General features: G+C 38.3%; 1 protein-coding gene across 6 annotated transcripts in view; it reads left to right on the top strand.

Moving 5' to 3' along the window:
* The first annotated feature begins 14,093 nt into the window (after positions 1 to 14,093).
* The window catches only part of st3gal3b (ST3 beta-galactoside alpha-2,3-sialyltransferase 3b), a 75,319-nt gene continuing 74,208 nt past the window's right edge, over positions 14,094 to 15,204 (top strand). The window contains exon 1 of one of the 6 annotated variants that reach the window (XM_077219690.1): positions 14,094 to 14,404. The gene's annotated coding sequence lies outside the window, so the exon portion shown is untranslated. The remainder of the gene's footprint in view (positions 14,405 to 15,204) is intronic. The other 5 variants (XM_077219547.1, XM_077219612.1, XM_077219397.1 and 2 more) reach the window with 5 other exon arrangements.

Raw genomic sequence — 15,204 nt, 5'->3', positions numbered from 1 at the left:
AGATGAAAATCAGTTTGTATCAGCCTATCGATCTGTATTTATAGGCCAAGGCCACGCCTATTCTGGCGGGAAGTGACGTATATTGGCGCGAAGTGCCCCATTGGGTGTCATGTCTCGCAGGACCTCTGTCGATAGGCTGCTGCTTTTGCCACAGGTCAGCCAATAGGCACGCAAGCTGCCTTGCCTATGTCTGCATGCTGTCGCAAAGCGTTTTACATTGATTAAAAATTAAGGATAATTTTTGGCTTCAATATCTTATGGAAAAGCGGTTTTCCCCATAGCATAAGATATTACGCAATACGAGAGATACTCTCGTAAGAGAACATTTGGCATCTAACTCAAAATAACTGCTTTAAAAAGATCAATCTTTATTCATAATAAATGTGTTTATGTATATCAGTCAAAGAACATTCAATGCAAACCCAAAAAAAGCTGCATCTAGCTTATAATCTCTTGTGTATGATAAACAAAACCAATAACAAATACATTTTTCTTGAAGTGTTGGAACATAGGGCAGAACAAATGGCAACCATTTAGTTGCCCCAACAGGGCATTGTGTATCATAAATGATTCTGCTTGTTAACAGCAGGTGTTCATCATTAATGCTCAATCATTTTATAAATCCCTTAATTATCTAATTAACTTCAACACTGCTTTAGTGTTAATTTAACACTCTGGAGTTTGGACACATATAAGTGTTTATTTAAAACGGAGAATTTAGCTGTGGGGTTAAGAGGATTAAAGGTTGCAAGATGAAAAAAAAACACATTAAAAAACGTATTTTAATAGTAATGAACTGGGTTGTTTCAAATATGGAAAAACCCAACTGGTTTACATTTTTTAATTAAACTTTTAAACCCAACAGTTGGGTTTGTCCATATTTGTCCAATTTATTGCCAACCCAGCTGCCAGTAGATCATAAAACGTTATTGTAATATCAAGGAAAAAGTGTTTAATATTCTGTTGGGATTTAAAGAGTGACTTGCCATTGTGCTGAAGAGTAGAGCCTATGCTTCATGAGCAGTGAAACACTTACGTTATCCTGCATATTAATTTATGTAAAGGCAGTAACTGTGTAATTGCTAATACAGTGATAATCTCTTTGCTAACTTTAGCACATGCATGTGTGCCATTGTTAGTGAGTTTATAATTATTTCACTATCACACATTTTGTTTGCAGTTGAAGATTATATTAAGAAATATTCCTTTAGTGGAAAGCAATCAATTAAATCCGTTCACATTACTAACACTGTATAAATATTAGTTTTTAAACTTGAATGGTTTGAAGCAATTGGTTTCCCAAATTAACTTCCATTGTATTATTACAGTAATATACTGTAAAAAAAAGAAGGAGAGTTGTAAATTAAGAGTACAAACACAAAAAGTCCCAAAATGTACGACCAAATAGAAATAGATTTAAATGTTTAGCATGGACTTAACTGCATGACCTGAATTATTCAGCAAACAACAACATCAATTAAATAATCAGGGCAATTTTGTAATGTAGAGAACTGATCATTGCTGTTTTGCTGCAGTAGGTTACAGTACTCAATTTACAGGTTGACATATTTTGGTTCACCACCAACATACGCATTGTAATTTTCACAAATAGCAAAAGACATGGATAACATATATCAAATGTCATTGTAATTCATACTTTTGTTTACACAAAATGGTAACGGATTGAATCTCGCCTCAATACATGTCACAAGGTCTTTTGGGAATTCCATACCCCCGCGTCTCTTGGGAAATCCACCTTCATGTGCGCAAACTGCCAAGCACGTAGTAAAAGCCACACAATATATTTATTTAAGTGGTGGAAACCCTATATTATTAACATATTATTATATATCATTAAACATTTATAATCCTCCAGGTGCACCGTTTATACAAAACTAGCTCTAACATCTCCATGAATCAACCATATCGAGACCAACACACACTTTGAAAAACACCATATTGAATGTGAAAGTTACCTATGCTCTTCAGGAAAAGTGCAACATTAGTGGCACAGAAATTGTACCCTACTTTTAAGATCCACTTAAGTGAATCAACTAGCCAGACAGTTTATCAATAAATGTTAGCTAACTTAATGTACTAAATAAATATTAATGGACTTCTTCTATAAGTTCTATTGCAAATGGAGCAATAGATACAACCCTGGTTCATGATTAAAAAATCGAATTGGTGTTCATAAAAAGACTATGTTCAAAGGAATCTTGCTCAATCAGTTAAACCAAAGACAAACAGTTCAGAGACTTCAAACAACTTGCGGTACTTTACAATCCAATATTAAAACCGTTTAACATTCAAAAGAAAACAAAAATTTCATCAAACCCAGAAGTAGTACTACCATGAACTAATGTGCAAAAATATTAACAGTTTTGCAGATTCATGCTCTAGGCAGCGAACAGTTTGCGCATCTCAGGTTTCAACTAGCTGAACCTGAATTTCATGTACATGGGTCATATTTTTTTGCCTTCCAAAGTTTTCTTCCTTTGACATCAAACTTGATGCGTTTTATCCTTTCTTACAAATTAAATGTATTTTTATTGTTTGCATTTAATGTTGTTCCCCCCAATGTCAGTGACCTAATCAGAAAAAACTTCTGACCAGTTTTTGGACCCACCAATTGAGAACTGAAAAAGATGTATTGCATAATTAATTGCGTATTCATTGACTGTTCTTACAAAAATTAGGTGAAAAGTTTGTGTGGACTTTGATCTTCTCATTGTAGTGCATCATGTTCATCAGTTTCTTTAGTAAAATTATCAAATATAATTAAATCATTAAGACACTAGTCTCATCTTTTTTCCTGTTTGCAGTAGAACAAGAACATACTAAAATACAGAATACATTTTCTGTCTCTGTTAACAAATGTAATGTGTTTGTGAGTTAAACACACAATAAGTCATTTGGTTGTGTCTCACACCTCTTTTCTAAACATCCCTCTCCAGTCCTACCAAAATGCAAGTTCACTCACTCCCACAAAGTTAACAGTTCTTCAGACAGTAATGTTTCTGACAGTAATGTTTCTTGGGGTTGTGATCATTGCTGTTTCCATGCTAGGACAGAGGATGGATCATTAGAGGTCCCTCACCAGCAAACATGTACATTGCAATGCATTCATGTTAATTGGATCAACAAGTGGACAGTAGTTTTCACATGAAAGTCATTAATCATAAGCAATACCTGGCTGATTTAAAAATGTATTGTCTGGCTTACAACAAATCACAAAACACGTGTTGTCGTTTCAAACTATTTTTATACTCACTGCAATGAACCCATATTTATTCACGGCTGACCTGGTGTGAACAGTCTCTGGCTCGTCAGGCATGACGTGCGTGGTCTCTGGCTCGGGAGGCCTGACGTGAAAAAGCTCAAGTTCAGCAGGCCTGACGTAAAGAGACCCAGGCTAAGGAGGCATGACGTGAAGAGGCTCTGGATGGGCGGCCACGACGAGACGAAACTCCGGAAGGGTGGCCTCCAAGAGCTTGAGTGGGGCCGGCATGACAGACAGCATGGGTGGAGCCGGCAGGACAAGGAGCTTGGGCGGTGCCTGCAGGGCAAGGAGCTTGGGCATGGCCTCCAGGCCTTGTGGGACGGAGGAAGCCGTCCTCCTTCTCCTCCGTTTACGAGAGCGCAGCGGTGCTGCAGCCACTTCGGCAACCACTGGGGGCTCGACGGAGAGTGGACAGAACTGGGACCACCAAAGTCAGGTCCTCCCGGTCCACCGGAGACCCCCGAGGTCGGGTCCTCCCGGACCACCGGACTTGAGACCCCCGAGGTCAGGTCCTCCCGGACCACCGGACTTGAGACCCCTGAGGTCGGGTCCTCCGGATCACAGGACTTGAGGACCCCGAGGTCGGGTCCTCCTGGACCACCGGACTTGAGGCCCCCGAGGTCGGGTCCTCCTGGACCACCGGACTTGAGGCCCCCGAGGTCGGGTCCTCCCGGACCACCGGACTTGAGACCCCGAAGTCAGGTCTTCCCGGACCACCGGACTTAGGGATGCGACAGGAGCTGCCCTCTTCCTGCGCTTGTGAGGGCGAGGCTGTGGGAAAGAGCTTAGCGCCAATCGGGGCGCTGCAGCCTCTACGGCCACCACTGAGTAGGAGGCAGATGAGGCGGACATGTCCCTCTCCCCGAAGGGATCAGCAGAGAACTGGGGACATGGCAGTATGTGAGGTGAATGGGAGCTGGTGGGCCAAGAGGCGGAAGGCCACGCTCCTCTCCACGGTTGTACCCATACCCCACAAACAGCCAGAATGACAGTATCTCCAGCATTCCCATCTCCCAGGTATGGACAGGCTCATTAAGGCTGTTGTTGATAATGTCCTTGAGCACTGTGTCGCTGATGTTGAGCCCCTCCGCTTCAAACACAAACTGGTGAGCAAACTCCTTAACACTGGCTCCCCCTTGTCGAAGAGAAAGGAGTTTGCTGCATTGATTCATCTGCTGAGCGGAGGGGCAGTGAGATGGGAAGAGGAAGATGTCCATTTTTCTGCTGACTCATATCACATCATCTATCTATAAATTACAGGAACGTCTGTCTGTCTGTCTGTCTGTCTGTCTCTGTGTGTGTGTGTGACTGTGTGTCTGTTAATCGCACATCTCTCGAACCGTTAGTTCGATGGATTTCAAACTTGACAGGTGTCTTGTGTCTTGCTACGGGCACGAGTAAGTGCAGGGCTGAGTTTGAGGTTGTTTGGATTAGAAATGCAAAAGATATCGTCAAATATATCGGTAAAAGAAGCACACATTGAAGTGGTGGTTTAAATGAAACATTCTGACATTAGAGAGGGTTTTGGTTTAAAAAAAATAAACATTCTGACATAAACTCCGTCAGCTAAACATTAAGTCAGCTACACTGTCTACTTCTGAATATTGTAGTTATTCAGAAGTAGTTAGTTATATATGTAGTTCAATTTTCCATATTTATTTTATGTCATTATGTCAGTATCAGTATTTGCTTTCAACCATGCACAAATATGAGCACTCAAACACTAGCCTGGCAAGCCAGACCTATCAAGATGTTAGGTCTGGGAACTCACAATTAGCATACCTCAATCCAAGGGGCGGGATAAACGGTTGTCTTTCAAATTCCCTCTGCACGCAATAGGACAGCTCTACAACCAACCAGAGCAACGGACGGCTGTGGCTGAGTGAGTCCCATGAGTTTTTCCACCAGTGGAGCTGGTTTATATATAAAACTTTTGCCGTATCCGGTCACCAAAACTCCGAACACATCTTCCTTTTTTAAGAATGACTTAAGTGACGTTCTCTTAACTCCAAGTCATCCAGAGTCGCGGCCAAAGCCGATTCGAAAGACCGCTGTACGCCAGCAGCATCTTCTTTGTTTTCAAGTAGCAGGGAAATCACACGGAACTATGCGCGGAACCGCCACAACTCTGTCGTCATTAGTTTAAGCCCGCCCACCAACTCTATACACGATGTGATTGGCCTGACCAGAGTTTGGTTGTTCCAGCTCAAAAGTCTATGGAGAGTTGCTAGACCACCCTTTCTGCAAAATAATTTGCGTCTAGATTTCTAGGCTACTCAAACACACCAAACCAACAATTACTAAAAACACACACAAAACTGATTTTGCACATACATACTGTCAAATCTATTAATCGCGATTAAAAAAAATATACAGTACACACACACACACGTATAATATACAGTATATAACAATATAATATAGCCTATACACAGACACACATCTATCTATAAATTACAGAAACGTCTGTCTTGGTGTCTGTTATTCGCATATCTCTGTAAAAGAAGCACACATTGAAGATGTTTAGATGATGTTTAGAAGGTTGTGGTTTAAAAATAAACATTCTGACATTAGAGGGTTGTGGTTTAAAAATATCTGAATATTATATTTTATTCATGGCTATCATTTGTAGTAGCCTATTCACAAACTGTTTGCTCAAGCGCAGCGTTTTCTCTGAGTTCACTGTGTACAGTAGCTGCTCCAGCCAAGGTCTGAACCTCCCCTGAATCATCACACTTATTCATTTGTGGATGTTAACTGAATCTGTAAGTCAGCTACACTGTTTAAAGATGCTCTAAGCGATGTCATGCGTATTTTAGGCCAAACATTTTTTTGTCACATACAGCATCTCCTCACTATCCGAGCTGCCTGTCCCCTGAACACAATGTAAAAAAACGTGTCTGAACACTGTAAAAAAAGTGTCTGCAGACACCCCAGGCTCCACAAACAGCAACAAAAACAAACTGGCCCTGGGCTAACCCGCACCATGAAACATAACAAACTGTTCCAGCCAATAAGCGACAAGGATTTGGGGTTGGGGTTTGGGGGGGTTAGTGCGTGGATGAGGAGGAGGGGGGTCTAGCTAGCCTCCGTTTTTTTTGACAATACTTTAAACGTCAACAAGAAGTGACATCACCCGACATCACTTAGAGCACCTTTAATTCTGAATTTTAAATTTTATTCTGGTGAGCTTAACGTTATTGTTTTCTCAGAGTTTAGCCTAATGTGTAATAGTAGCCTAGGCTATTCAGCAACTCAAACATACCAAACCAACAATTACTAAAAACACACAAAAACAGATTTTGCATGGGCATTGCACTAGTATAATATCACATCTCATATTACCCACCCAAATAGAATCTCTCAATCTGGTGTATTACCTGATTGTTTTAGTGATCACTTAATTGTTTTTGTGTTTGGAAAATAAGACTACCCTGTCTGCCACCTAAAGTAATTAGGATAAGGCAGTGTAAAAAACTGAGCGCAGAGACTTTCATCCAAGATGTAACAAGCATTAACTGGTCCAGATTTCAAATAATCCCTTATGTTGAAGACGCCTGGAACTTCTTTCTTTCATAGGTTCTTGAAATCATAGATAAACATACACCTTGGACATCTGTTAAGGTCAAGGGTAGGCATCTACCTTGGATAGACGGTGATTTAATACATTTATTTAAACAACGAGATAAAGCCTGGGTCAGAAACCACACGACAAAGGACGCTGTTGATTGGTCTGAATATAAGAAATTAAGAAATGCCTGTACAACTAAAACAAGGAATGCAAAATCAAATTACTATAAGCCATCCTTATTAGTTGACATCAAGAACCCTAAGCAATTCTGGAAGAGACTTAATTCTGTAATGAACAAAACCAATACAAGTCTTCCTTCCAAACTTAGAGTTAACAATAACATTATCACTGATCCTATCTCAATGGCCAATGCCCTCAACCAAAACTTTTCTTCTAATTGTTGTTCTCAATCTCAATCATCTCCTATTCTAGCATAACAAATACTGTAAACAACATCTCATTCTCATTTTCAACAATTCATCCTTCTGATATCCAACAGGCAATTTCATAAATAAAATCTTCTAATGGCGATGGTCTTGATGGTCTGGACATTAAGTTTACTAAACTCTCTTCTCATGTCCTAGCTTTTCCACTATGTGATTTATTTAATATATCACTTTCCACCTGTGTAATTCCATTAATGTGGAAATTTGCGAAAATAACACCACTACACAAAGGTGGTGATTCACTTGATGTCAACAGTTATAGGCCAATTTCCATAATCAGTAATGTAGCTAAGATATTCGAAAAGCTTATTTTTAGGCAACTATCTAAATATATTAATGACTTTTCTCTTTTAACTCCAAATCAATCCGGATTTAGACCTAATCACTCTACAACAACAGCCCTTACAACAAATACCTATGATATTTTTCTGCACAAGATAATACCAGGTCTACTGGTGCATTTTTTTATTGACCTTACTAAGGCGTTTGACATGGTCAATCATTATATTCTTCTTGACAAACTATAGATACTATTGGTCTTTCCAAATCAGCTGTTCTCTGGTTTAATTCATATTCATTACAGAACGTCAAAGTGTGTTTTTTAATGCTGCTCTCTCCCAGCCAAGAATAATGGAAATGGGTGTCCCTCTGGGTTCTTCCCCTTTTATTAATGATCTCTCACAAATATGCTTAGACTGTCAGATTCACCTATATGCAGATGACAGTTATTTATTTATCTAAACACGATATTTCAAAGATTCAAACCTCACTTCAATAATGATTTAAATATTATTCAAACATGGTTCTCTTCTAATCTGCTTTTATTGAATAAAAAGAAGTCTTGTAGCATGATTTTTGCAACCAGATCTGCACTTCATAAGCAAAATAATTATTTTGAGGTTAAATTCCTGGATGGTACACCTCTAGAGAATGTTGAGGATTTTAAATATCTGGGCCTCGACTCCCAACTTAGCTTTAGACCCTTATATTGATTCTATTGTGAAAAACATTAAACTGTAGCTTAAGAATGTTATTCCACTCAATTAATTGTTTTACAAAACAGAATGGATTAAACATTATTACTCAAATATTATTGCCTATAATTGATTATGTGGATGTTGTTTATTAGAACACAGCCGATAACAATCTTAAACCTTTGAATGTGATCTATAATAGTCTCTGTAGATTTGTTTGTTCTGAGGTGCCCATTTAGAACTCATCGCTGTGAAATGTACCAGTCACTGAATCTTCTTTCACTAAATACTAGACGACAGTGTCACAGGTTGCAGTTTGTTCATAAATTTATTTTTTCAAACTACCCATCCTATTTGAAGCAACACTTGATTCCATATCAATCATCCTATAAGAGACACTGACCATCTTTTATTTTCTGTACCAAATATAGCCAAAGAAATTGTGAGGAGAGCCTTTAAATTGAAAGCCCCTTCTTATTGGAATGGTTTACCTAGATCTTTCAGATCTATCTCCTCTATTCATCACTTTAAGATGTCTCTTCTTAATTATTTGCATACAAGCTCCAACTGTTTTCCTCATGCTTGATGTATTTTTTTTTTTTTAAATGATTGTATGTATAAATGAACTTAACTGTTTATTGTCTATCTAATGGTTGGATTGGGGAAGATGTGGGCGGTTTTGGTTTGATGGAGAGCTTTTGTCTTTGTTCTGTTAGTATGTATGTATTATATGTGAAGTATGTTTTTCCTGAGGTCCCCTCGAAAACGAGTCGTCACATGTCAAAGGGTTTTCCTCTTAACAAGAAATTTGACAAATATCGATCATTTATCATATCATATCAATCATATATCATATCACATCAGTAATATTTAGATGTAATATTAATATTTTAGCTTAAACCTATTGTTTGGGCTGTTAATCAATTCCAATCTTTTTTTTTTCATCAAATTGAAAATGGTGTCCTGAAGAAGGTCTGTTTCAAATACTTTAGAGTTCAACAATATTTAGCCAAGCTAATCCGCATTATTGAATCTGCAGAATCTTCAGCATGGATAAAGCACAGGGGTTGTGTGTTGCGTGGATAATACAATATGATTGGACCAGGTGTGTTGAACTAGGTAGAACACAAAATATCCCATTACATTTGTATGTTTGTTTTTATAAGCAATCATTTAGCAGACACTACAGAGGAACGAATAGTAATAATATATCTGTTACTGGGACAGTTCTCCTTGTGCCAATCCGGTGTTCTGTCTCTTTGTCAAGGGCACAATGGTGATAGTCAAATGCATCCTGGGAACCAAACCAACAACTTAATGTGGTGTATACATGGTTCTCATAAATCGCTACCATGAGTTAAATTTATAGCGGTTAAGGGGATAATCATCATTCATGCAAACCTATATGATTTCCAATAATCTCAATCAAGCAGATGATTGGCAGGATGTTCATGCTACTCTTTCCCATGTACATTGTAAGTGGATGGTGACCAGGAGCAGTCAAGCTCCAAAAATGAACCACAAAAGTCATGATAGTGCATACTACTGTTGCACTATTTTCCATGTCTTAACATAGATTTGAACGATATTTCAGAGTTGTTTCTCATGAAAAACGATTGTATGACTTTCCGGTTGCATAAACCGCTTAAAAAGACTAGTTAGTCATACATTTTTTTTGCTTTAAGACTGTACATAACTTTTTTAAGTCAGTTACATAACAATTCATATTTTGATACCAAAAAGTCAGACTAACCATCCTTTGACTAACTGCTAGTGGGTCATACTAGATCACTGTCTTAGAATAATGTTTATGCAACTGGCACCAGATGACAAATGTAACATGAGTCGTATGGACTACTGTTATGATGTATTTGCAGTACCTGGTCATCATTCACATTCATTGTAGAAAAAACATTCTGATAAACTTCTCATTCACCGAAGAAGAACGTCATACAGTACATGTTCGGAATGACATTGGGGTAAATAAATTATATCAGAATTTACATTTTTGGGTGAACTTAAGTCTAACTCTGGATTAATGTGTACATGCGTCATCTGAAGGTTGACCACCGTTTAAACATTTACTTAGATTATCAGTGGCATATATAATTCTACCTGAAAGTCTTTTTTAACCCTACACACCTGAAAATATCTCATAAGTATTCATCACTATGTATTGCCTTTTTTGTAATTTTTACAAAAAAATAATATGTTTTTTCTAACCTGCTTTTTACCTGTAATGCAAATAAACTACATTTGAAATACATTAACAAGTAAAAATTTAACCACAAGCGAGCGACAGTCATTGGGGTCCAAGCACCAATGGCCCATGTTAGTGATGCAATTGAAATGTATCTTATGATGTGTCTTCACATAATATACAAGTTGTGTATGTGTGAACTAAATCAACATTTAAATTTAAATGAAACACTTGGACAGGAACATTTCAAATAAATGAGGTGGAAGATATGCAGCTCAAAACTTTATTTATCCGAAGCATTTTTCTCAATATCTCAGCCTTTTCATTTTTATAATTTATTTTAACTGTATACTGTATGTATTGTCTTCCAACTTTATGCTTTCAGCTTTATGCTACAACTTTTTTTAAGTTATGACAACCTTTAGATAAACCTATAAACCAAGTTTTTACATTGCTTTAAATCATCAAAATAAGTTAAGCAACTTTCAACTTTTTTATAAGTTATCCAAGATTCAAATTTTTTTAAAGTTAGTTTAATATAATTTTAGCTGAAATGACTTAAACATCCAATGTGATTTTACTTTAAAAAAAAAAATTACAGTGTATGTAGGCACTATGCAAGTTAATACACAGAAAAAAAATTGCTTGTCATGGTAATCTTTAATCAAAACCTGAAAACTTTCGTCCGCTCTGGAATGGTGTTACTTCTCTGATGACGTCAGTTTGATGGCTTGGGTTGAATATCCTTAACCACTCCCCTCCAAACGTCTGTGAGGGATGAGCAAGGTATGGAGAGCAGGTGCAATAAAATAAAACCCTGCCCTCTAATCCGTTTCCCTTGGAAATACGTCACAACACTGAAGTAAAGTCGGTTGCAACTTCTGGTTCACAGAACCAGACCCTGCGTCCCAATGTCCATACTGTCCTAAATAATATGTGAGATTAAAATAAGTGTGTCCCAAAGCATAGTATGTTGAAAAGAGTATGCCAGAAGTCCTCGAATGGTCTGCTATTTCCAGTAGATTTAGTTGAAGTGTGGATCCGCGCTTACCCACAATCCATTGTGCTTTGGAGGAGGATTTAGTTCAGAATCACAATGTAAAAAGTGTTCAAAAATCTTCAAAACAAGATGATTGACATGCCAGTTTATGATAACAGGATGTATGTAACTAAGCGGCAGAGAGATATCGTTCAAGATGCAATTTTATGACGTATTATGTTCCAAAGCTTGTCTACTCTTCTGCCACACACTCAAAAGTATCTTTTCTTCACAAAAAGAGTACATACATTTATTGCTTAGGATATAATGCAAAACACTTCAATAGATAACTTTTGCCAGCATGGTCTAGAGCTGACGTGCAAAGTTTGGTTAATGTCTGACAAACCGCCAGTTTTGGAGATAACCTAAGGAGTTTTTTTACCAATTAAAATGGTGCATAAAATTTTTAGATAATCATACAAATTCGATTTTGCTAGGGTTGGGGCTTAAAGTCCCCATGAACCGGAAGTTGCAAACGACTTTTCTCCAGTGTTGTGACGTTTTTCCAAGTGAAACGGAATACAGAATATTGAACAGAGGGCAGGGTTTTACTTTAACGCTCCTCCTCTCCATCTCTGCTCATAGCAGACTAACGGTTTGAGGGGAGTGCTAAAGCGTTTTCAACCCAAGCCGTCAAACTGACGTCATCAGAAAAGGAATGCCATTCCAGACCGGAAGTAACTTTTCAGATTTTGATTAAAGATTAACACGGCAAAAAAAAAAATTTCTGTGAATTAACTTGCACAGATTAATTGTTCACCACAAGACTAGTAATGCGCTAACAAAGTCAATAGGATCAATTTTGATTTCATGGGGACTTTAAAGCAAGAATTCAGAAGAAACAAGAATTTTGATTCTGTCACACACGGTTGTGGAGGTAGCTCAAATGTAAATCTACTTATTATAGCACCACCTTGAGGCTTGTAATGGTAGGCCATTAAGACTAGCTGTTGGCCGCTGAAATTTAATTGGCTGCTAGTGGACATATTTTTGTAGTGTCCGAGTGTATTATAGGATATGTTATTACGTCCAACAAAGAAGATGCATACCAATTTTCCACTTCATGGATCATATGGTTACGGAGTTATAATGTTTTTTTTTATATGTAGCATCCCCAATTGGTGGACTTGTATTAAACTTGGTGTGCACCCTCAGAATGTCCTGTTGTCTATGTGTGTCAAGTTTCGTTAAGCTTGGATTTTGTGTTCAGCAGCTATAGGTCAACTCCTAAAAATGTCTGTTGCGTCGCCAATTTATTAACTTATATCGTTTGTAAAAACTTTTTACCAGCACTTCCCCTATCTTCTGTGTGCCTATTTTTGGTGAAGATAAGACCAACAGCCTAGGAGGAGTTTGAAAAAGTAGGTTTTTAAGAAAATCCAAAATGGGAAAAAAAATTATATGTGGAAATGGATTCAAGGATTCAGGGGAAATTTTTCTTCGTAGCCGTGCAAAGGCAAATTGTCGCAAACTGTGTCTGTGCGGTGCATGATTGGGACCATCCTGCTGAGTTTGGTGTCTCTGTGATTTACCGTCTCTGATGCCCATACACTTTTAGGGCAGAAAAATAAGGAAGAACAAAATCAATTGTAACAATAGGATTCCAGCACCTTCAGGGTTTAGACCCCTAATAATAGCCTTTCCAGCAAAAAGGCCTAAAACATGTGTTTTAGAGCTGTAGAGCTGCTCCAAACAATGGTGGAAGTGCATATGTTGCCCAATGGCATATAAAGGACAAAATGGGCCCATCATGTGCGCACAACTGCAAAGATATAATGCAATAGCTGACGAGGAGAGACTGCCATGTGAAGAACAGAAAGACAACGCCTATGAAAAGATGCATTCATTGCCATGAAACTGCCACATAACACTATAAATATTCAAAGCACAGTTGACTGTTGAGGGAAGGCACAACAGGATTGCGTAGCCTATTTCGGTTAGGCGATCGGTTCTTTACAACAGTATGTTTAAAAGAATCATTTCTGAAAAATTATTCAGCAATTATTAGCTATGCCTATGACGTAGAGCCTAGCCTACGTCATCACTCACATGCCGGTGTGACATAGGGCCTATTACATGCTCTAGTCTAAAATGTTCCAACAAGTGGGCACATTACGGCTTCTGGTTTAGTTTTATTAATTCATGTGTTTACTGAATTTCATGTAAGGGCTAGCTATTATTGCAAATTGGGCTCATTTAAACAAATTAATTTAGAAACAAATTAGTTATGATTTGCATTGACATTAAACCATGCACTATAGGCTACATTTATTTACATCTGAAAATATTTTTATTTAAAACATTATTGTTATACATGACGATAAATGTAGAAAGTTACATAGGCCTACTTGCACCCTTTAGCAAAATTGTCACTAAAAATCAGCTTGCCCTGCTATCGGCTCTCGATCGGCATTCCGGAAAGAGTTGAGTCGAAAACAGTCCAGACAGGGGCTGAAATTTGATTACAATTTTCAAAAACTAGTTCAATCGATTTATAAATGAACTACTACTAGATTGCATTTTTGGGAACTGTAAACAGTCGAACAGTCGAATTTGAACACGTGGGCAATGTCGCAAAATGCACATTTGTAATGCGCAAATTGTCTTAATGCAGACTATGTAGCGAATCACTAACATTTGAGAAATGACCGTGCTAGGACCGTGTCTGACTCTGTAGACCTCCCACTTAAACGGTGCGGAGTAGAGAGAGTGAGAGAGGAGGGTGATATCCAAATAAACCAACACGCAGCTTCACTTTGGTTGCTTTGAGGAGGTGATAAAGTGTCCTCGGAATTTTTTACTGAAGAGAGATGGCCAGTAACGGCGGAGGAAAAGGAAAAATGTGGTCGATAACGGTTTAACCCGAGGGTTTTGACGACTGGTGGGGACAGGTAATGTGAAAGTAACCCGGTGGAAGGGGTAGCCTAATATTCATGGACCTTTATATGCGATATAACGTGGTTGTTTTACCACAGAGCTACTGTTCAATCTGCGCGACTAACTAACTCGGCGCCGGTTGCCAAACGTTAAATGTATGATGCTTTTAAAAGAGTAGCCTACCAAACGTTGTATGCTTGATAATGAGTTTTAGCCCGTCTGGACTGTGTTTGTGTGTGGCTGGCTAGCCGAATGAGCGCAAATAGGCTGCTTTGCTTTAGGCCCCTGAGCGCGTATAATCCATCGCATTTCCTTCATATTTTCCACCATATGTAACGTATTCTAACCCTGTTCTCCTTCTAGACTCGCGTTAATGTTGTCTGGAGTGTCGAAATGTATCGGTTATGTTGTGTTTACCTTGAGAGCTGACCATTGGTTTGTGTTTGAAGTAAACCGTTAGCCTGCCTGCGCTCTCAGTCTGAGAAATGCAAACATGCAGTATCGGCAAATAACAGTGCCATCATCACGCAGAAGTCTGTACACTTTAAGATAGATTAAACATTATCAAGATGTGCTCTTCGGGTGCTGTTGCTGCGAGTCAGTTGTGTTTTGACGAACTGAAAATAGCCAGATAAGAGGAGTGACTACCATAATATGGATCTTGACTTTCCCGTCTTTCACTTGTTTTAAATGCCACGTTACATTTGACTAATAGGGTGAATTATTGATACAATGTGACAAACAAGTAACATTTCAACATGTTTAGATGTATCAACTCAAGTGGTATTTTTTTTTTTTAATTTAGAGCAACATT

This window comes from Siphateles boraxobius, unplaced genomic scaffold (assembly GCF_051911475.1).
Source record: "Siphateles boraxobius isolate OS27281-9 unplaced genomic scaffold, OSU_SipBor_1 1, whole genome shotgun sequence".
Classification (NCBI taxonomy): domain Eukaryota; kingdom Metazoa; phylum Chordata; class Actinopteri; order Cypriniformes; family Leuciscidae; genus Siphateles; species Siphateles boraxobius.
This window is presented reverse-complemented; position numbering and strand designations above follow the sequence as displayed.